This window comes from Sander lucioperca, chromosome 15, assembly GCF_008315115.2.
Source record: "Sander lucioperca isolate FBNREF2018 chromosome 15, SLUC_FBN_1.2, whole genome shotgun sequence".
Lineage (NCBI taxonomy): Eukaryota > Metazoa > Chordata > Actinopteri > Perciformes > Percidae > Sander > Sander lucioperca.
The window spans coordinates 9699959-9722997 of NC_050187.1; the positions used below are offsets into that span (position 1 = coordinate 9699959).

The 23039-nt window shown below is 39.2% G+C and overlaps 1 long non-coding RNA gene across 1 annotated transcript; it reads right to left on the bottom strand.

The window, feature by feature from the left end:
- Positions 1-5209: 5209 nt before the first annotated feature.
- On the bottom strand, positions 5210-11648 carry LOC116047894. The gene is made up of 3 exons (XR_004104505.2): positions 11637-11648; positions 11231-11233; positions 5210-5363 (listed from the first exon to the last, which is right to left on the bottom strand). It is a non-coding gene; the product is annotated as an uncharacterized LOC116047894 (long non-coding RNA).
- Positions 11649-23039: the final 11391 nt, after the last annotated feature.

Genomic DNA, 23039 nt, shown 5'->3' on the forward strand with positions numbered 1-23039 from the left:
CATTTGAGCCAGAGTACAAGTTACGGACGGAGAGAAAGAGAGAACGAGACCGGGCGGAGGAGGCTGAAGCAGCGGCTGGAGGGCTGCGAGGCTTGGGATATTGGTAGTGCGCCCATGGGTGCTGTGCCCCTATATGCCCAAAGAATATGTTGTCAGGAGTGGGACCTTTTGCTGCCAGATATCTGTGGTCTGGATGTGTCCAGTGATATACCTCGGACACAACGCTGTGTCCCCACGTCAGAAGATGTCCCCCTCTAATCAACAGGCTGTGATACATGAGCAAATACGAACCATCTTTTAGATAACACGAAACCATGGATGTATTATCGCCTATTGAAAGAAACACTGCACGCAGCTGCAGCTGCTGCCCCTCTTTCTCTCTTGAGCCATTATATTGAAAATATTTTAGATAACAGTAGCCTACGATTTTCTGTAGCCTACTCCGAAACAACAGACTTTGAACGCTTTTTCTCGACTCGTGTTCCACTCTCCACACCGCTGTCTTCGGACAAAAAGTCACGTTCTGAGATTGATAATGTTGTCAGACACTTTTAGTAACAATCTGGGCCTGTCAGTACCAAAAAAAGTCAAATTTTAAAGAGTTTTGGTCACATCAGCCTATTAGACACAGATGCATGGGGAAATTGGGTCCACGTTGAAAAAAACGATAGTTACCCTTTAAGTTTCAAAGCAAAAGTTTCATTTCTTACACTTTGGATGCAGAGGAATAATTCCTCATTGGGACACTTAATATGATTTTTTATTTTTTTTATTTGTTTATTTATCTGGGACATTACCTATAACATCACAACCAAATGTGAGAGATGCAAGGTTTTTTAGGACGTCTAGCCTCCGCTAATTTGCAGTCCTTGTTCCTGGTCAGGCTTTTACAAAAACAATCACAGCAGCAAACACAGCACAACAAACAAGTCTATTAAATTATCAAAGAATAAAATCAAATAAAAACAGAATTTACATAAAAATTGTGTCGCTGAAGGACACCATGAATTGCATCCATTGCATAATATTAAATTAATTTGGTAATTTACACCACAGAACTGTGTAGTTCAACTTATATTTCATTTTGTGTGATGTTGTGGTCTTGGTAAGTATAGCTGGGGACCATAGTGTTCACATGAGGACTGCCAAGTCTTAAATCAGCTTAATTAGATAGATGGTAATCCACTAAACTTTAATAGCGTTATTCGCAGTTCTGTGGACATTAGCAGTTGCAACATCCGTGGGTGACTTTTACCACATATCTGACTTTAGCTTTTATACCTGTGCTTCAGAGACCTCTGACCAGGGGCGTGGCTAAAAGGGGGGCACGGTGTGGCACGCACCCCCCCAAAATATGATGGCCCCCCCCCCCCCCCCCCTTAAATCCATTGGGTTAGAGTGCTGTCAATCTGACAATTGTTCTATTCAAATAAATGAAATCCCTTTGCTTGTAAATGTCTCCTCGTATTCCTTTTATGAAAGAAAAACACATTATTTGATACATTTTTATAGCGCCCCTAAAATTCTTTATGTGCTCCTAAATTGTTCCACTTAGGGGGGAAAAAATTATTGAAAAAGAGTTGTTTGGAAGTAAATCGGTTTCATCAGATTTTGAAATTAAAAAGCCATTGAATTTCTAGGACTGAATATTTACACATTGAAATTATGTATCTGAAGTTTTTGCCTCTTCAAATTTTCAACAACTTATTTTCACCTTTATTTTTCTAAGTTCATACATTCAGAATCCAAAAATTCAACGTAAAAAAATTCAATACACCAAATTCAGATGCAAAATACAATGTTTAAAATCCAACTAATATATTTTCAACTTGCTCAAATTTAACAGGCCAAATACAGCTGCAAAATGTAATGTTTAAAATTCAGTGTTAACATCCGGGAACCCAAGGAAAAGCAATCGATTCTAACTGGGAGAGACAGTTAGTGAGCTGCGCGGTGTCCACAACACAATTACTTGTTATTTTTCACTTTACATTTAAATGAGTGGGAATTAATGGGTGAAAAACAGTTGAATGAAAACACATTTCACCAAACTGAAAACACTACATTTAAAGCTATAGTACCTGCGTAGTTTCTGTCTCCCCCATGAGGAATTCTGAGTAATGACAACAAAACTGTCGGCGCGTCCACATGATACAAGCCTTCCGTCATCGGAAACATAATGGACTCTTCAGAAGAGGTGATTATCTTCACTCGAAATTCCTATACTTATTTTCTAATTCTTTAGTTTTATATTTAAACTTCTTGAACTTATTCTCTAATTCTTTAGTTTTATATTTAAACTTTTTAAACTAATTATTTAATTTGGTCATTCTTTAATTATATATATATAAAAAAAACAAAAAGGGTGCCTTTGACCTTTGGTTATCAATCATCCTGCACATTCCTGAGTGAGACAATGTCTTCTCTGCTGAGCTCCAGTGCAGTTCTGGCTAGTCCAAGTGTTCATACCAAACTGATTTATGTTAACATTGGGCTAAATGGGGTGTGAATCCAACATTTCCCCCAAAGCTTTGGCTCATTGGAAGATCTGTGTGTGAGACAGCTTTAGTCTGCAGATGGCCCAGGCTGATCAGGCTCCCAGACAGGTGGGTGAGCCCTCTCTTCTAATTGATATCCCCATTGTTCCTACTTGGTTAAGCATGCATCAGCAATCTCAGTAGGGAAAGCTTACAATTAATGTGTTACAATTCACAAAGCATAAAAGCACCAGCAGTTCACGTCTTTGTGATGTATACTCAGCGGAGATAAAGCTGACTGATTATATTCTACTTCTATCTCATCGGGCAACTAAATGTTTTGATAATTGTTCATCTTATGCATCAGTAATTTCTCCTTTGTTTTTTTATCCTAAGAATAAGTAATATTATAAATCTTAAGCTTTGAACTAGAAATTCAGGAAGTTCACCCATCCACCATCCTGACTTACACTACCTTGCTTGCAAACATTTTAACATTTTAAGATATTGTGTGTATGTGTTTTTTTTTTTAAAGAGCTAGAGCACAGTTTACATAATTCATGGTACTATTCATATGTCTCCCTTTCCATGGCAGCATTAGGAAATCATATGTATACTGCTATGTTACCTACAATATTCACAAGTGCTACTATTTATGTCATTCCTCATACATACGTCAGTCAAATTAAAGGACAAATCCGGCGCAAAATGAACCTAGGGATTAATAACGTGTACCGAGTCGACCGTTCTCTGGGATTTGTTTTCACGCTAATCGAATGAGACCAGTTTTATCGCAAACCGCTAATTAGCTTATAACTCTAGTCGTCGGGGCACGGATAAAGTAAAAAGAAATTTCTATACCACAACAAGGCTCAAAATAGCACCACACTTAGCATGAAAACAAATCCCAGAGAAGGTCGAACTCGGTACACATGTGTTATTAACATCTAGGTTCATTTTTGCACCAGATTTGTCCTTTACATGGTTTGGTAAGCATCCATATAGTGGCATATCATATATTAAGCATGCAAAATCTCAAATGTTTATTTCATGTGAAATCTGATGTGCTGTTCATTCATAATAGCACCCTCAGAATGTATGAAATGTGGACCAGTTGAGATTGCAGAGCAGAGTGCATCTCTGAAGGGCTAGGAGACCATTTCGCCCGGTTCAGCTGGCAGCCCACAAATTATTCAGAGATGGATGCAGAGGCGCATTCACGTTGGTGTCACGGAGAGTTCACAACCTAGCTGCTCTCCGGAGGTAGACTTTAGAAACCCTGCAGATAGCCCGAGGAGCTATTGACACCTGCTTATTTGAATTTGACTGTGTGGATGTTTGCATGAGTAGCATTACATTGTTTGTTAGTGCTGTTTGGATTAGCATTCCGTTTAAAAGAACATTGGAAAATATGCAGTCTTCAGCAGTATTTGCTTTCTATTACTTTTCTTTCAGACATAAAGGAGTTGTGGTATTCTTAAACGGACAGATATGCTTTTACACTGTCAAATAGAAGTTTAAGTTATATTCCTTAAGAGTTTCATGAAAGCAAACCCTAATTGTAACACTTGTTATGTGTTTTTTTTTTCCAATAGATTATGTAATTATTTCTATAGTCGCAGATTTCATTGTTAGTGGCAGAGTCCGCCATTCCTGTGCATGATTCAAACACACAAGAAATTCACAGGCAACAATGCATGCATGTTATCCAGCATCACTGTTTGTAATTGTTTGTTATTGATATCAGCCAACCCTTTACTCGTCACTCTCCTACCGTCATATCAGAGCTGAATTACGTTACTGCTTAAGCACAGCAAACATTTCTTTTCTCCATCTGGGTAAACAATTGGACCCTGAGAATATGCACTGTTGACGTTAAAGCAGCGTTAAGATAAGCCGTTTTCACATATGAACTCTGGACAATGTCCGACAAATCAGGTGCAGACATTGACCGAAGTTGAAAAATCAAGGGAACACAAAAATCATTAGGATTCATTGACTGGGAATAATGAATGATTGTACTAAATGATGGGCCAATCCATGTGGGAGATGTCGAAATATTTTAGAACATTTACTGTATAAGTGAAAACTTTGACCTAGATACAGTTGTGAAAAAAAATGTCATGGTGGTATTAGAGGAAAAGTCAGAGGATCAACAAAGTCACTGGAGCTGTTTTCTCATATGAACTCAGGGACAATGTGCGACGAATCAGGTGCAGACATTGTCAGAAGTTGCCCTTTCTCACATGTAGCTCACAACAGGAGATTGTCTGTATTCCGTTTGGTTTAGGCGAGGAGTGGCGCCTGGGTAGAGCGTGCAGGAGGCAGGACGTGACGCAGATTACACCACGGTCACGTAGCTGGTTCGTTATTTGGTCATAAACAACCGAGTCTCTGGCTGAATTTGTTTGGCAATTTCTGCGTTGACAGAAAAGAAGTTCCCGAATCTCGCCGTCTCTCCAGCTCGACATTTTCGTTGCCGTCTTCATGTAAATTACCCTTTTTCTTCACCCTCGACAGTGGTGTAGTCTATGTGATACGCAAGTATACGCCATATACCCACTAGAAAGGGGCAAGGATTTCCATATATCCACTTACAAAAGCACAAGGATACATAACGATTGTTTTGTGACAGAACGTTCACACTTTAAATTCACCGACTGTGTTGCGAGTCACTTCAACAGCACAGTTGCTTGACGTTCGTTCTCTGCGCAAATTTGAAAATGAACCAATGTGAATCACTAAAGGAGATATATGAAACGAGAGCGAATTTAAACTACACTCTCTCAGTGTTTTGGTAAGCCTGCCCCTGAGGCTATACTGCCGCTTCGGGTGACACTGCAGCAGACGTTAACGTTACAGAAACTACAGGAAATGAGGCTGATGCTAAACGCGGTAACGTTACAAAAAAACGCATGGGGTTGTCGCTCTGGGACACGTCGCTCTGGGACGAGCAAGTATGAAGCTGGGAGGGAAAAATCACAGTATACTCACTACAAAAACTAGACTACACCACTGACCCTCGGATGTTTGTGTTCTTCCACTTCCGCTCATGCCGCATGATAGAAATGTCTTCAACACTCCCACTCACCTGCTGTGACAGTGAGCTGCTCTATTCACACATGAGCTCAATCGGACATTACACAGACTTTGTACTAGGGAGCTGGCAGGGTCATTTCCGTTTAACATATGATCCAACTGATTTGGACATTAAGGTTCTCACATACAGCTCCGTTGGGTAATGTCTAGATAATTTAAGGTTTGCAGTTGTTGTGTGTAAGGGGCTAATAAGTTTCTATCTTGATTCAACCTTGTGAATTCATTCTTAGAACGTGAAGCTGTGGATGTAGAATTTACATGTTGCTCTATACATTGATCGAACCCTCCACCAGGAGGGGAGGTTCCAACCAGGTTCTGCTTCAGGCAGAAGCCAATGGATTTTCGATCACGGCACCCAAAACAACAGGCAGACTGAATAAGGAACTTGATCCGTCTTGTTTTTGTGCTTTCTTGCAACTTTTTTCCCCATCCAGTTGCCCTCTTCCTATGGTAAATTCTCTTGATTTGAAATAATGGAAATAATAGGACTATATTTTAGTTTTTTATATTATTTTACACAAATCTTTTTTTTCATGTGATCTCTCCCAGGTCAGCTTATGCTACTCTCCCACTTTTTTCTTCTTTTCATCATATTCCTAGGGTCCATTTTCCTCGCCCCTGCATTTTGCCTGAAGAAGAGCACTGGGCTTAAAACGTGTTGCCACCCTATCTGCATCTGCACGTACTGCTACATCTCCTTCAATGTCCTGCTTCATATTCTGTGTGCTTTTATGTGGCTGCATGAATACATGTTTTTTTTTTTAAAGGAAGAGTAATAATTGGCATAAGCAAGGGCTTTCTGTAATATTTATGTTGCTTCACCTGGGCCTCTTTGGCTGCATTTGACACGTGCACAATATTGTCAACATAATTATAGAGTTTAACTAACATAAAAAATAAAATAAAAGTAACTTAATTGCCCAATTCCTCCTCCTCAAGTCGATGAGCGACAACCCACACAGTGCTTTAATCAAAGAAAATGAATAGCTCTAAATGAATGAAGGTTTGAGCAGGCACTAATTATTTTCTGTAACTTTATTACTGTTGTTCTTTGATAACTTCCCCCTCAATTAACGAGTTGATGAGCTCAGGCAAGTTTTTTTTAATTGATGTTTCATCAAGGTTTTTATGGAACCCAGTGACTCAGCCAACTACAGTATAGTATGGATTTTAGGGCTGATTAGTTTGATTAGTTGTTTGATTTATAAAATGGAGTCAGATAATATTTTATAAAAAAATGATTAATTTGTTATCAAAATAGTGGGCGATTCATATAATAGTTAACAACTAATTCATTAATCTTTGCAGCTCTAATGAATTTTTTAAAATATGGATTGAATGTCATGTTTTCTGTAAGTGTGAAGAAATGCATGAGCACAAGAAGAAAGAAAGAAGCCGAAAAAAAAGTTGACTGATGAAGCTTTTTGAATCCAATTTTAGTAACGAGCGCATGGTTGATTGAGTTGAGTCAACAGCACATGTAGTTACACAACAGGGCCACACTTCAGATTGTTTGGATTTGTTTTGTAGTTGAGGGAACAACCACTCTCTAATTAAGTGGATTATAATCTGTGGGAGTTGGTTTCATGGAAATGAGATCTACATGACAATCAGATTCTCAGCAGGCACGAATCAACTGCACAGCTCTAGTCAGCCTTTAAACTTGATTTATATGCATTTCTAACAGCAACAAACAAGTAAAGACAGATTGTACCTTTTATGAATGAATTGAGTCTAATGAACTGCATTACTTGAGTTATTGTGATGAATGTGTTCACAGTTTGTTAGTATGCAAAACATGCTCGGTGCATCTTTTCCTCTTTGCAATCAAGTCAGCGGCCTTGAATATCATTCGGCACACCTGACAACAGTAACAACATTTGGCCCTGGCAGATCCATTAGTTTCTACAGATGTGATAACTGAATGAATGACACATGTGAAGCGATGTGTCTCCATAAGAGTGCATCCAGTTGTCCATGTAGACATGCTGGTTCAGACCTTGGCTAACATTTTTGTATTATATGGTGAGCAGTATGGCTGGGTCAAAATAATCAGTACTCCCATTAAAATCGATCTTTGTTTGAGTGATCTAATACATTAAAAAATTAAATTGATATTTTCATATGTTAATTAATGTTCTATTCCTAGTCCTATTCAGTAAAAAGTACTTCAAACAAATTTTTGGGGGGTCAAAATCTTAATGTAAACATTAACCTGGTGCATTATAAAACATGTTTGAGGGTTGCTTCTTGCTTGTACAATTTACAGCATACGTTCTCTGAAAATCCCGTTTATATCCAAGCAAAATTGGTATTGTAACTGAAATGTCCCTAGCCTAACTGATATTGAATCAAATCTGAAATGTAATTGAATCAGGACCTTGTGAATCGGAATGGAATTGATTCCGGAATCATTGTCGATACCCAGCCCTAGTGAGCAGGTGACTTTATGCACATCATGCATTTGAATACAAATATGAAGAAAACAAATGATGTACTGGATATAGTGACTGCCAACCTTGGAGTTTATGCATCAGTTAGTATGCAAATATATTAGAATATGAAACAAATATTGCTTTATCCATGGATACTTAATCAGAAACCTTGGTTACAAGAATGGATTATGAGAAAATGGACCCCTTGGCACAGGTTGTTTTCATCTCTTTGTAGCCTTTTCCATCTCTTTGTAGTAATTTTGTGCCTCTTTGTAGTTGTTTGTGTCCCTGTAATCGGGTTGAGCCCCTCAGCCTGTGCCCTTTAGGCCCCATTCAGTTCTCCACTCATGCTCGGTTGGTAGACGAAGGGCTGGGTGTTGCACACGTTCCAGTGAATTATACAGCACCTCTCCAAGTCATTCAAGAAGCATCCCCTCTATACCCACAATCAGGGTTTTCAGACCTACACTCACCCTTGATTAAGAGAGCATTCATGCCAAGTACGTTTAGATTTTTTTATGCTGACTCTTTTATGCAGAAAGTCTCAAAACTCTTTCAAGAAAGCTGTGTGGTGCCATGTTTTTGTAGGGTGAGAAAAAAGCTGATCAAACCACTGGAAATGATCTAGATTGCAAGCTTTTGTATATATAATAAAAAGGATTGGAGTCTTAAGTTGTACCAACACAGGATGAGGTCAATTATGTGTCATACTTAGCTAGAGTTGAATTGGATTTGTTATGAATCCTCCTGCTGAGATGACATGTAACCAAAACTCTGCCAACAAGCTAATTATGAGACCTTTTGTTTCAAATCCCTGCTGTTTTTGTTGTAATTAGGCAGTGTGAGCCTTTCAAAATGAAACACAACAATGAGAGTGTTTCACAACCTTACATTACACTGACAGATAAACTCAGCCTGATACTCTGCTCATCTGTCTGAACAATAAACCTATGGGGTGTCTGTCCCTTCTGGCCCAAAATGACTCACTCAACAGTTCACGAGTGACGCATATAGCCAGTTGTAAATGACCTCTGATATGCTGCCAACTGGTTTCCACATCAGGCTCCCACTGGATCTACTTAGCAGGTCAACAGAAGAGAATTATTTTGTACTCTTCAACCTTTTAACAATATAACACCTGCATCTGTATGCAAAATATAAAATAATTTCATCATCGTATGACATCATATGGATACAACGTAATGGTTTGATTATGAAATCCACAAACATTCACACACTCATACAAAAATATACATTTAAGTTGAAAAACGTACTAATCTTCAAGAGGTTGAAAAATAAATGTACCTGAAAGTCGGCTATGAATGAAAATGAAAACCACAAACAAGAAAATGCGTCACTTTAACAGTTTTATTTGCAATACAACGGAACATAAAATATGACAAGATACTGTACCAATGGATGAGACCAAATGTGAAAATACTCAAGCTAGCATGACCCAAATGTGATTGACCATATCTTTTTTTAGCAATGCTAGTGGAGTGGCTCTAGGGATGGCAAAACCTGTCATGAAATGATTTCAGAATCTTTTTTTTTTCACTTATGCAGTAAAATAGTTCAACATCCCAGATGGATTGACACACATTTTTTACAATAATTTATTGTTCCCAGACATTTAACCTTAATGATTTTTGTGTTCCCCTTTTCCTCTAGTGCCAACACAAAGTTGGCATTTCAGTTTGTCTAGTACTTTGGTTTATGACCAAATACCTTTAAAAAAAACTAAAGGCATTACTATCAACCTCAGCTGTACTTGTGTTTAGTGCTATTCAGCATAGGTTAGCATTTTAACATGTTTGACTAAAGGCCTTTTAACACCGGGTATGAAACAAAAAAAATACGAAATATACGTTAAAATTTTTTTGGCATTCAAACCTTACACACCATGGCAACACAAATATTTGCGTTCCATGCCTTCCACCGAAAATTTAAGTTTCGCACCTACGAGACTAAATGGATCAATTGATCGTCATCCATATTGGTGACGGTATGAACAGAATTATGGCATTGACGTCTGAAAAACCCATTGATCGCGTGAGAAAAAAGTCATTATTTTATTGGTTGACCTGTTCTCATCGGCATCCTAAATTTGCAGAAATCAAAAGTTCTGCGGAACAAAAACCTGCACAAAGAAATACGAAAGTTTCAGATTCCGTGTTGATAGGCTCATGGAGATAGATGGGTTTGAATCAAAACTTAAAGTGTGATTTCTTCGCACATATTCAGGTTTGGTCTAAAAAGACCTTAAGATCGTGAACATTATTCCTCCTAAGCATCAGCATGTAAGCATTGTCATTGAGTATGTTTACATGTACACTAATATTCCACTATTATTCCGAATATGACAATATTCCGAATTTGATATAGATCATAAACAGCATATTCCGTTTGGATATTCCGAATAGGGCCTTTTTCCGAATTTAGCATTTTCCGATTAAGACGTGGGATATGTATATTTGGGTTTTAGAAGCATTCTAAACAGATATACGTTGTATACAGTGCATTTGGAATATGAGTCTCAATTGTGTTTTTTTACCGCAGTTTGCGACAGTTTACGGCTGGTTTATGGTCAGTTCTGTGCGTTGCTATGATTGTTGTACACAAACCAACCAGCTAACAGTTCAAGTAAGTCCGGCTGTGGTAGAGATGCATGCTCAAAAGAAAAGAAACACAGCTACTTTTAAAGATTATTAAAGATTCGGATATCATATCATATCAGATGCGCAAACATCGCGACGGTGACCTCTTCAAGAAGCTGGTTGAAGGAATGAAAGAGGGACGCTGTGTTCGCACGGTCCAACAAGCCCGCCCCTGTGGAAAACATTGAAAAAATGTGTTTTGTACGTCTGCATGTAAACGGGAATATTAGTGGAATATTCACTTTCATTAGCCATGTAAACAGCTTAGTCGGAATATCGTCTTTTTCAGAATAAGGGCAAAAACTGGAATATTGTATGCATGTAAACATAGTCACTGTGAGCATATTACTATGTTGACGTTAGCATTTAACCTCAAAGCATCACTGTGCCTAAGTACAGCCTCACAAAGCTGCTGCTCTAGACTCATATTCTTGTTTTTTAATGTCAATTTATCCTTTTAAACTTGAGTATCATTTCATATTTAGTGTCTTTCTGTTCATACAGTGCTATTTGATCTCCACCGCTAGAACATAGGGTCCCTAAGTGTACTCTGCACACAGACAGGCTGTAACTCCCTTAGGCTCAGCCGCCATCACTGTATCTAAAATACGCTACGCTGCATAAAAAAAAAGTCAGGGAAAAGAAACAAAACAAAAACAGAATCTTTCAGTGAATAAAAAGTTATCACACTCAGTACTTTTTGCCTTGCCGCAGGATACAAATAACTTCAAAGATCTGTCAGACAAAAATGTAGACAAAAAAAACACATTTCCCCCTAAAAGTACTCCTAATGTTGCTCCTTTTCTGCTGCTTTTATATCCAGGGATGAGGGCAGAGCTATTATCTTTGGTGATTACTCCACGGCCATGATTATAAAAGTGATCAGAGTTAGTCTGGGCAGCTTCCAGCACCACCATGATAACAACTTGACTGTAAAAAAAACAAGAAAGAAAGAGAAAAGTAGACACTCTGCTGCTGTAGGCCGGCTATCAATACAAAAGCATTACCCTGGCTATCCTTGCCTTCCAGCAGCCAGAATAATTAGGATGTTGCATGCATATTATAACCCAAATCCTTCAAAGACTTGTGTGCATTTATTTGCATTACGTGCTGTGCATTGTGTTTTTAAATTATGTAGCAGTGAGTGAATTATAAGCCCAGTGAAAAGAGTGATAAATGTACAAGGAGTCCATTTGCAAGAACCCTGTACTCCCATAATCACAATATTTATTTAATCCACTGTGAGCCATCAACACAGTTGTTTGCGGAGCCTTAAAAGCATACATATATGCAAACACAGCATATCCAGAAAAAAAGCCTTTACATGCCATTAAGTATTTAGATGCTCCGCATAGAATAGTTACAGGCTATGTAAACAATGTACACACACACACACACACACACGCACGCACGCACGCACGCACGCACGCACGCACGCACGCACGCGCACACACACACACACACACACACACACACACACACACACACACACACACACACACACACACACACATATATATATAAATGTATACTCTGCTATGAATATTTGTTTGACTAATGTCATTTTGATTCCCATTCCCTGCATTAAAAAAAAAAAGTCTCTTGTACTTATGAGCTCTGTAGCCGCCCGCCTGCCAACTTTCTCTTCATCTGTGCCATTTCTCATCTGCAGGAGCTGACATCATCATCACTATTATTAATGCAGCAAGGTTACAGCGGCCTAAAGACACCAACTTCAAACCAGCTTCAAATCAAAAGAAAACTACACTACTACTGTCATCAGTATCACAATGTGACAATGTACAGTATTAGCTCTCTATAGTGATCTTCTCCTTTTAAAAATCTGATTCTTGGTGCTTGTTTTGTCCTGTAAAGATAAAAAAATGTTTTTACAGTTTCCTGCGGTGAGCCAGAATGAAAATCTGTGGAATTTAGTGGACTGTTTTTCTGCTTGGGGGTGGAGATGTGTTAACATTCTGAGTTGTATTATACATTTTTAAAAACTATTTTCAAAATCTGCGGAAAATCTGCAGAAAGTTCTGTGGTGTTCCGTGTGGCCCTGGATATCACATATTTCAGGATTGACTTATTTATTATCAACTTGCTGATTGTACACCGTCACTTGTAAGGGGATTTTTTTCCTGATTGCAATGATAGCCTTATAAATGTAATCATGTAATGAAACAAATCCGAGCATTAAGGCCTGGTTGACTTTAAAGAAGGATGTGTCCTTCCCTACTCAGTGCTTGGCAACAATGGAAAACTGACAAAAAATATCATAGGCTCTGTAGGGAATGTATCTTCTGCAAAGCTCTTAAATTAATTAATTGGCAATTAGCTTGTAAGAAACCATAGTCTGGAGAAAGCAGTGATCTAGTGCTAATGAGCATCTATTACTTATTTAAAGATGGCTCTCAAATGCCCTTACAACTTGTTTTTGTATCAAATTGTTGCACTTAAATTTTAACATTAGGCCTCTGTACATGTCTTATTTGTATATTTTTCAAATCAGTTTCATTGTCAGCTAAGTACTACTACAATACAAACATGTATTTTTTAGTTCTGTATTATTTCTGTTGTACTATTCCCAAAACCAAGATGTGTTTTTAACACGCTTCTTCTCCCCCCTCCTCCTTTGATTGACCTACTTTTCAGGATGCTAATAAGTCAGCAGGGAGACGTTTGGTGAAGCCCTGTCGGATTTGCTCACCGTGGGCCTACATCACACTCCTGTCAGCCTCTTTATTGTTGATGAAGTCAACACTTTTTTTCCAAGCTGGATGAGGCTGGATGAGGGAGGTGTCACACCATAGCTGCCATCTACTCTTTCTTTTTGGAAGCCCATAAATTTAGGAGCAGATTCTTTCGAATGTATGTACGGTAGAGGATTAGGGCCACGTGAAAAATGTCTTTGAGTATTGAGTTTAAAGTCAGAATTCTCACTTTAAACCTTGAAACTCAGAATATATATATATTATTTTTCAGAATTCTGACTTTAAACTCAGAACATTTTTTACATGTGGCCCTGATCCTCTTCCGTGTGTATGTTATTAAAAAGGAAAGGAAAATGATTTTCATGGTGGTAAGTTTCAGGGAGTTGTGCAACATTGTTCCAGACAGCCAAGAAGCAGATTTAATCGTTCTCAATCAGGATAGGTATTTGATCGTTGGGAAAAAAAAAAAATCATCAGGGAAGCCATGCACCTTAGTGACTATATAATAGCATTTCTAAAAATACCGCCCACATATCACACACTCTGCTCGTGTGGAGAGGCTCTGAGGCGAGAATGAGCGAGATATGTGGTCATCTGATTGCGCAGCCAGCCGTTGTGAGGGAAGTTCACGCTCATCTGATTGGGGTCTGAAACCTGCTCAGAGGTTTGCTCTCTAACCGGCACCAGACCAAGAGCAGGATAATGAACTCCAGCCGCCAGGCCACATTTCACATTGCAGTGAAATGATACACTCCTACACAGTGAAAGCTCCAATGAAAAAAAAACCTTGTATATGTCAAACACATTCCTTGAATTGACAGTATGGAAATCTATTAATATATTCAAATGCAAAGTAATGTTTATGCTCAGGAGTTTAAATACGTCACTATTTAAGGAGGTTATATTCTGCATCTGTGATGAGCTTATTTACAAAGCGTGTCTGAATTATTATGTCCGTGCGTAAACGACATGGCAAGTTCAGGCGGCATATAATCAGAGCGCGCTTCACACAGTGGCAGGTGGTACATTGTCAGCTGTAAATGTGTGAACAAAGGCACAATTATAACTTTCCCACATCACCTGCTCCAAATTAGCTCGACGGATCCTCGGATTCAGCTAGCGCTGAACACAGAGACGAACCAACAGCTTGGAAATACTTTCTGTCACACACGAAGGGAATCATTTAAAACCGTATCCAGGGTGCGATTTGTCAAACAAGCAGAGGGGGAGGGGGGGGGGGGGGAATTGTATTTCGATCATGCACAACAAAACAAAACATGCAAGAATTAAATCCACCTTTCAATACCATGGGTATAGTGCCACTCGGACAGCCATTCCATAACATTTATTCATGAACTTCAATTTCCAGTTAGCTTGGTTGAGAGTGGGTCTTTGGAAGGTTCATTCACAGCTCATTTCCAAAGGGGCGTCACCAACGGACGCCGCTCAAATGCCTCTGGGCGCAATTGGATAGTCCTTCAACCAATCAGACAAACAATCCGGGTGACGTAGCCAGCGACAGCGGCATCAACGGGTTGCTGCGCTTCGGTGGCCGTCATGTTGAATGTAAACAAAAAGCTGCTCGCCGTCGCTGCACTATCATCATCGTGTAAAACCCGCCTCAACGGTTGTGATCGGTGCCTTGATTTGGAAAAATTGGAAATGGGCTTGAATGGGTTCTTGGTCAGACTGACTTGCAGAGCAAATCTGAAATTTGCCGGAATTTCGTCAGGGTTTTCCCAGGCTAATTTCCAATGGAAAATAATCTCAAAATAAAAAAGCACAATGCCGTGTCAACTTAAAATACAGTGCTTTCAAACTGGGGAGTGGAATTCACTTCCCACCGAAAAACAAAATAATTTCACCCAGGAAACGCTTGTTCGTTCCTCGGGTGTGTTTTAATCCAAACCACGATCATTTAAACTATTAACTGTCATCGCCGCATGACACATTTCTGGCTAAACTCCACTACCATGGCCCCTGAAAGGACCGTCATCTGGCGGTGTCTGTAGCCGGCTCACAGTCACCTATTGGCGGCTAATTTAGGAAAATACGCTTATTTACTTTCTTGCCAAGTTATATGAGAAGATTGATACCACTCCATGGATGCATTATATTTGACTGGATACCGGATTAACATCTAATATCTTGTAGGTCAAATTTGGACTACTAAACTTTTGGGCCGTGTTTTTGAACTCGGTAAATCCGACTTCCGAGTACAGATGGAATGCACTATTGTGTACAAATATGAGAGTGGTATCAATCTTCTTATCTATCTCTCAGCAAGTGAAAAAAAAAGTTTTTTAAGCTGTACTAAAAACTTCCAACCTTATCTATTTTGATGCTACTTCAGCTCCTACAATGTGACAGAGCGCAGGCCATAAACATACCTCATAGGTCAACAATTGACTCTCCTCTCTGCCTTGGCTTTGTTCGCAGGATAATGAGAGCCCTCTGCGTTTTGAATCATCCGTAGAGTAAAGCAGTAGAGTGGGAGGTCGCAGCTCTTGAACCCGTCCTCCGGGAAAATAATGTATTTCACTGCCATGCAAAGAAGCCTCTTCGGTGACCATGGTGATTGAATCACCTCACACCTCATGGTGGTTCCTAGCTCAAAGAGTTGTTCTCTTTATACTTAACAAGTCGCAGTGAGCAATCACAATGAATGACCTGGAGTGTTGGCTTTCCCTCTCGCAGATAATCAGAGTAAGAACCAAGCCGAGAGTCAGACTCTCTCATAAAGTCACAATGGAGCTGTGAGTCAGTTGAAAATATTCATGACCTTTTTTGAAAAAAAATTGACTGAACATGGAGCACATTTTAGAGGTGGTGCAATCGCATCAAAAGGTGTTCACATGCACATTCACTCAAAGCAGCCCAGATTAAAGCTGCACTACTGCAATACTTTTGGTAATAACAATCAATTAAATGACTATGTATAATAACTTTAACTTTAATAATAACTTTAGTTTATGTACCCAATTATTTATTTATTTTTAATTTAATTATTTTTCTTTGTAGTTACTGTCTATACTTATTTGCATTTATTTCTGTCCTTGTACTGCTGCAACAACCGAACTCCCCTGCAATAAAGGCTTATCTTATCTTAATGTAATAGTCGTCACCATAGGCATAATTTACAGTGGGGATAGGGGGGTTACAGCCCCCCAAATAAGCAAAACTGGCCAGTGCAAATCTAATAAAACTAATAATAATTTCTTTTACATAAATAAAGACATTTGCACCATAACTTCATGCAGAAAATGCACAAATTGTTGCAGAAAAATTTACGAGAATGCAGGAAATGAAGCGTTTGATATGCTCAAAATTTCAATTTTGCTCAAAAGCGGAGATGTCAACCCACGATGTTCCACTTCCAGGATTGCTCCAGGGACGACGGAAATTCCACTGGGTTTCACTCAGTTAGGCCGGATATCCGTTACCTTCCACTTTCTTTGTGTTGTAATTTTAAACTATTAACCTCCTATAAACTGCTCCTCAGATCTCTGCAGGGTAAATCCAGACAGCTAGAACGACTAAATCAACTTTTCAACGTACACATGTTCCACCAAAACAAGTTCCGCCCAAGACGATTGTGATTGGTTTAAAGAAATGCCAGTAAACCAGAGCACGTTTTTCTCCCATTCCGGAATGCTGTGTGGACTAGCCAGACCCTCCTCCGCTGCACTAGCCAGATCGCCCACCCCACCCACCCCATTGAATTGAATAGTGAAATTCATAAGAGAAGTTTACATTCAACACACATGTGACCATAAAGAATTTATGTGGGTGCTGTTAACTGACCTGCCTATATATGGCCTAGATTTTATGATATTTTATGCCTGCTCTGTCCAAACGATACAGTTTGATTAACTGCTCGTCGTCTATCATTTCAAAAACATTCTTCCTCTCCTGAAAGATTTGCGCACGTCTCTGTCTACTCAACGCATCACAAGCCCCTACCGGCAACTCCTAACCACTTGAGAGACCTCTGGAGCTGTCTTAAAATAACTGGGAGAGTAAGAGTGATTTTTAGCTTTAAGAAATTTGATAACTTGCTTTTATACTTAAAGCTTTAGTGCGTAACTTGTTGATATTAATAAACGTCCGTTACATTTAAGCCATTGCCAAATGAGTTGCTACAAAGCTAAGACTATCAGCTCCACACAACTCTCTCTGTATTTCTCAGTATGACTATGTTCAGAAGATTGTGTTGTCCGGTGACTTCCCCGCGCAGAAGCTCGAGTGACGATAATTATCTCTTCTGAAGAGTCCATCATGTTTTTTTAATCCTCCGTGTCCTCCTCGGCTACTAGCAACTGTGTGGAGGAGGGGGGGCGGTGTTGCACGATCACGTGAGGCTTGTATCATGTGGGCGCACCGACAATTATGTTGTCATTACTTAGAATTCATCATGGGGGCGACAGAAACTACGCACTATAGCCTTAAGTTTGAAAGTAGGAGTACATTTCATGGATTCTCAGCACTTAAGACTAAAAAGGCACTTTGAGAAGCTTGATAAATACGGGCCCTTGGCTTGTTGATCAGGTTAATAGTTGGAGCCTTGGAGCATCAAAAAACATTCCCACTTTCCCAGATTGTGGAAATAGAAAGATAACCATGCTGACAGTTATTGACATTGAATTTAATGGAAAATATCAGACTGGCCCATTGTTAACCAAGAGCCTCCTCTGATTTCCAAGTGTTTAAATAAACATGAAGCAATTGCCACAGGTTTGGCAAGACACCAAGTGCCAAAAGCAATAACATTTCATTGTTTTTACTCCTATTTCTCATATTTCTACTAAAATATCTGTTGGAGGGAATGTAAAAGATGTTTTAACTTTTTTAAAACACTGAACAGAAAATATTGAAAATAGAATTATGATGCATTACTGAACAAATCACCATCTTTGTCGCTGAGCCAAATATGAATCTCAAGCATCCTTACATGTTTTAGTTACATTTTAATAATTCAATTGTAAACACTCTTCTGCAAGAATTTCTAAACACATTAAAGCACATCAGGAAGCAATGGGGTGCTCAAATCCCTGCAGTAAAATATATACAGTAGATGCATCCCACTATTACACTTTTTTAGAGAAACCATTGTTATATTTTCTGCATTCTGTAGTTCAGCAGCTGAGTCCCTTTTGGACTTTTCTTCAAGGCTGCTCATCCTTAAATCACTTCAACCTGAACGTGTTGTTGTAGTCAACCAGAATGTGTTGTGGTATTGACAGTTAAAGGTCCCATATTATGTTCATTTTCAGGTTCATATTTGTATTTTGGGTTTCCGCTAGAACATGTTTACATGCTTTAATGTTAAAAAAAAAACACTCATACTGTCTGTCTGAATATACCTGTATTCACCTCAGTTTTGGTGCCTGGCTCCTTAAGCCCTCTTTTGGAAAAAGCCCAGCTCTGATTGGTCCGGTCCGAATTCCAGGTCTTCCGCATCTACGCTCTTCGCTCCATGGCTCTCTTTGCACCGTCAATGCAGCCGGGGAATGACTGTAACGTTCCTGTAGCGCCACTTTCTACCTATATTTGGTATAGATGTGACATCACAACAGTACAGAGGTCTTTACTGCTGGATTCACAATACATTCTCATTCTCAACTTGTCAACAAACTGACGCTTTGCCAGGACCCCTTGCCGTCACTTTTTAACACTCTGGGTACCCCTTTGGCGTAATTTTTTACTGCTCTGGGTGTCACTTTTGCGTCATATTTCAATGTGCAGGGTAAATCCATTTAGTTAGGGTTTGGAAAAGATTGTGGGTGGGGTTAAAAGATGTACGTTTAAGTGCCACACGGGACAAAAACTGGACACGAACCTCGGCCTCCTAGGTGAAAATCCTGTCTTGTTTGAACCAACCAGCACCCAACCTACCTCCTTATGCGGATGTTTGGTCTTTAATACTACTCCCTACCCTTTCTGCCCGGTGCGTCCCATACAGACGCTAAAGGGTGCCTTGAGCATCGTTATCTGACACTCATGCGTCTGACATGCAGTTTAAAAAACTGATTGTATTTGGGTATTTAGGCAATACCCCGGCTTCACCATGTAAACACCCTGGCTAAAATCAGAGTTACCAGGAAATGTACAGCGCTGAAAAGTCATCCATGTTCTACCCGCTTTCCAAGTTGTTGTTATTGTGACAAAGGTAACCTGGAAGGAAAAAGCCGTATTCGATATATAGCCGTTATTCACTTTACTGTGGTAAGACTATACCCTTGTTAATGCTGTGCATGTAAACCCAGTGAGGGCCACTGACCAAGCGTCAGTATGTTGACTAGATGGGAGTGAGAACGGCTTGCGTTTAAGGCACTGTTTCTGAATACATACACGGTGCATTTTTCCGTTGACTGAGTGTTTTGATACGTTCACAGTAAATATAGCATTAACCTGCTTTATATTTTTTTTAAAAGACATGGAAACCTCACTTTTTACAATACAATATGCTCTGATGGAAAAGTGCCACATTGATCCAAAATTACCCCTCAGTCATGATGCATATGTTCCAAAGCTCTTTGGTTGGGATCATGCACAAAGAGAACAGTTTCCCTCAGCTATCAAGACATCAGAGCTGCTCTTAGTGGGTCTTGATAGAACGATATCAGTACAGGCTGATGCAACTCACCAGAGAATTATGAAACTGCGCTCCGCTTCATCTGCTCAATGAAAATTTCATCAGCGTAAGTCTTTTCCAGGCCAGGACATGTCTGAACAGCACCGGTGCAGCTCTCTGGTTGCACATTGAGTCGAGGAAGCAGATTACACAATATTCAGCAGTGACAAACAGAACACTCAAATTACATGAAAAGACTGTTTGTATTAGAGCTACTGGCAAGCAATAAATGCATGTAAGGGTCAGTATCACAAATAGTCCATCTGCAAATCATCAACAAAACAAAAACAAGCAGGGTAAAATACCTGTGAAATAAATAAAAAAATCCCTTTTCAATAAATAATAGCTTGCACTGCAGATTTAATGTTAGATTCACCCCTGAAAAGTTAACAATATTAAGGATATGATTTAAAAATATTGCCTTGAGTCAGCAGGAAAAGTTCATTTTGAGCTGGAGACCTTGTGACATTAGGTGTCTTACCGGCTGCGGGCTGTAGGTTATCACTGCTGCTCAGAGAACAGGCGCCTGATAAATTATCAAATACATCTTGACGCTGCAAAGTACAGCCTATTCCAGCAACTATTCCATCTCTTACACCCCAGTAGTCCCCAAAGTAGGGTCAGGACCCCTTGGGCGTCCTAGATATTCCCATTTCCCAACATCTTTTATCGAGTGTAACGGATGTGTACTCTCTCTCTCTTGCGTTGTGTTGTGTTACAGACGAATCCGTCGCTCTTCGTTGGCTATCACAGCCGTTTATTCTGGTAAACAGTAGAATAGTGTCTCACAATCACATTCGTCACCATAAAGAGCTCCAGTTAGCATGAATGAAAATAGAAACTATCAGTTTACTGTTGCTACGGTTGTATCATAAAAGTTAGGTTATCAAGCTAGGCTAACCAGACTAGCAAGCTAGCACAACGTGGCAAGCTTTTTCATTTAAGCTAAAACAAAAGAAACAAAACAAAACTGGCCTCTAATATAAAATTTGAGACCTCCCGTGTGGATATACTACATGCACATCATATACTACATAACATTATCACAACAAACACATTTACCTAACTATAACAGTGGAGCTCAATGTATGCGACTTACCATGAAACAGGCTACAGCAGACTGGTGATAAGTGTGTAGGAATTTACCCTAAAGTCTGCAGAATAGCACCAATAGATGGCGCTCATGTTACATAAAAAGCCTGTCTCATATGGGAACTACTAGCCAAATGAAAAGTTACCTTTTAATGGCAAGTGGAATTATTAACTCCACTACACGAGCACAGAATTATTTTTTATTAAGAATGGCAGACATTTTACATTCCACTCTCCAAACTGTTAACCCATAACTTGAAAGGGCTCTTTTGTGCTCAATTAAAGCTATTCGGATTCCCATGTCAGCTGCACTGGCGCTGACTAGACTGCTATTTCTTTAATGTCCCCATTTCCAGACATTGAGATCTAAATCCAGCTGCCGTCTTTTGTCGTACAAACACCATGCATTTTTAAGCAATCAAATACGATCTCTGTCTTTCTCCATCTCTCTAAAGGTGGACTGGGCTGTTGAAATATAAATGCGCCCTTCACTTGCCCTCCCTTTGGCTCTCCTTTTAGGAATCAGGCTACAACAGTAAGGATTCTGAGACTCTCCTGTAGGAAGTAGTCAGCGTAGTCAATGGGGATGTTAGACACACACACACACACACACACACACACTTCCATTATGGATGGGGATTTTGGATTCGCATGTCGCTCCCAGGCATATCTGACCCTTTCTTTGTAAAAGAGCTTTGTCTTTTACAGACATTATGTCCCACCTGTGAGGTGATGAGTCTGTTTTTAGACTTACAGATGCAAGGAGATGTTAACAGAGGGAGAAAAAAATCACTAAAGTTTGGTAGTATGTTAATTAGTACGGGTTAAACTTAGAGACAGACTGCTTTGAACCAAGAGAGAAAAGTTTCCTATTCATTGGGAGCAGAAAGAAATCAATAATTTCTGAGACCAGCATAACATGGAGATATCTGTAATGGGCAGAGAATAACACCTACCCACAGCCTTATAATGTACTGTACCTAGCACACACAGTCCTATGCAAATGCATATCTGCACACTGAGTAAAGACTGGAGGCACAATAAAGGAAAAACTTGAATAAGTGAGTGGAGAAATACAGCGGTAATAATGGCAGATGCTTCAAGGTGTGGGGGATTTCTCTTTTGTGTTACATTGTAATGTAAAGGCTCAAACCCAGGCTCGAGACGGGTAAAATAAATCTGTGTAAATTCGCTTCAATTCCCCTTTATTTTTTCTCATGTCACCATAATATTTCTACAAGCACTTATAGTGGAGTGATGCTTAGCGGTGATGCTATGATGGCCTTGGCATGTTCTTTCTGCTAACACTATGTCTGTGTGCAGTTTAATGTCTTGTTGTCTCCATGGTGTTATATCACACATTAAAGTTGGAGTTATATAACATCAACATTTCATATAGACTTTTTATTTATTATAGACATGCATTCAAAAGCTACTGGATAGACCAGAGCCCACATGAAGCTGGAATAATAAATAGTTCTCACTAGGACTGCATGACATGAGGAAAATATGCGATATGTGATAACGTTGTTCACATACTGAATTCAAGTCCCGCCAACATCAACTATATCAACATGTTTGCACTTGTTTTTAAAATGTGATTTTCTGTTTTTATTTTCTTATTTATTATTGCTGTCCATCCCTGTCTGTCTGTTATTTATTGTATGTTAAAGTGTATTTTTATGTGGCCAGGGCTCACTTGTAAAAGAGATTTTAATCTCAATGTGATTTTTCCCTGGTAACATAAAGGTTAAATAAAAAAAATCGCGACAACAATATTACCGGCGATAAATGAACAGATATTATAGTGTACTCAGTTCTGTTGCTCTCAGTATTCCACTGAATACAACACATTGCTTGTTGAATTAAAAACAAAGGAAATCATTTCCAACATTCTTTTATTGAACATATTAAACATTGAATTGAATTGA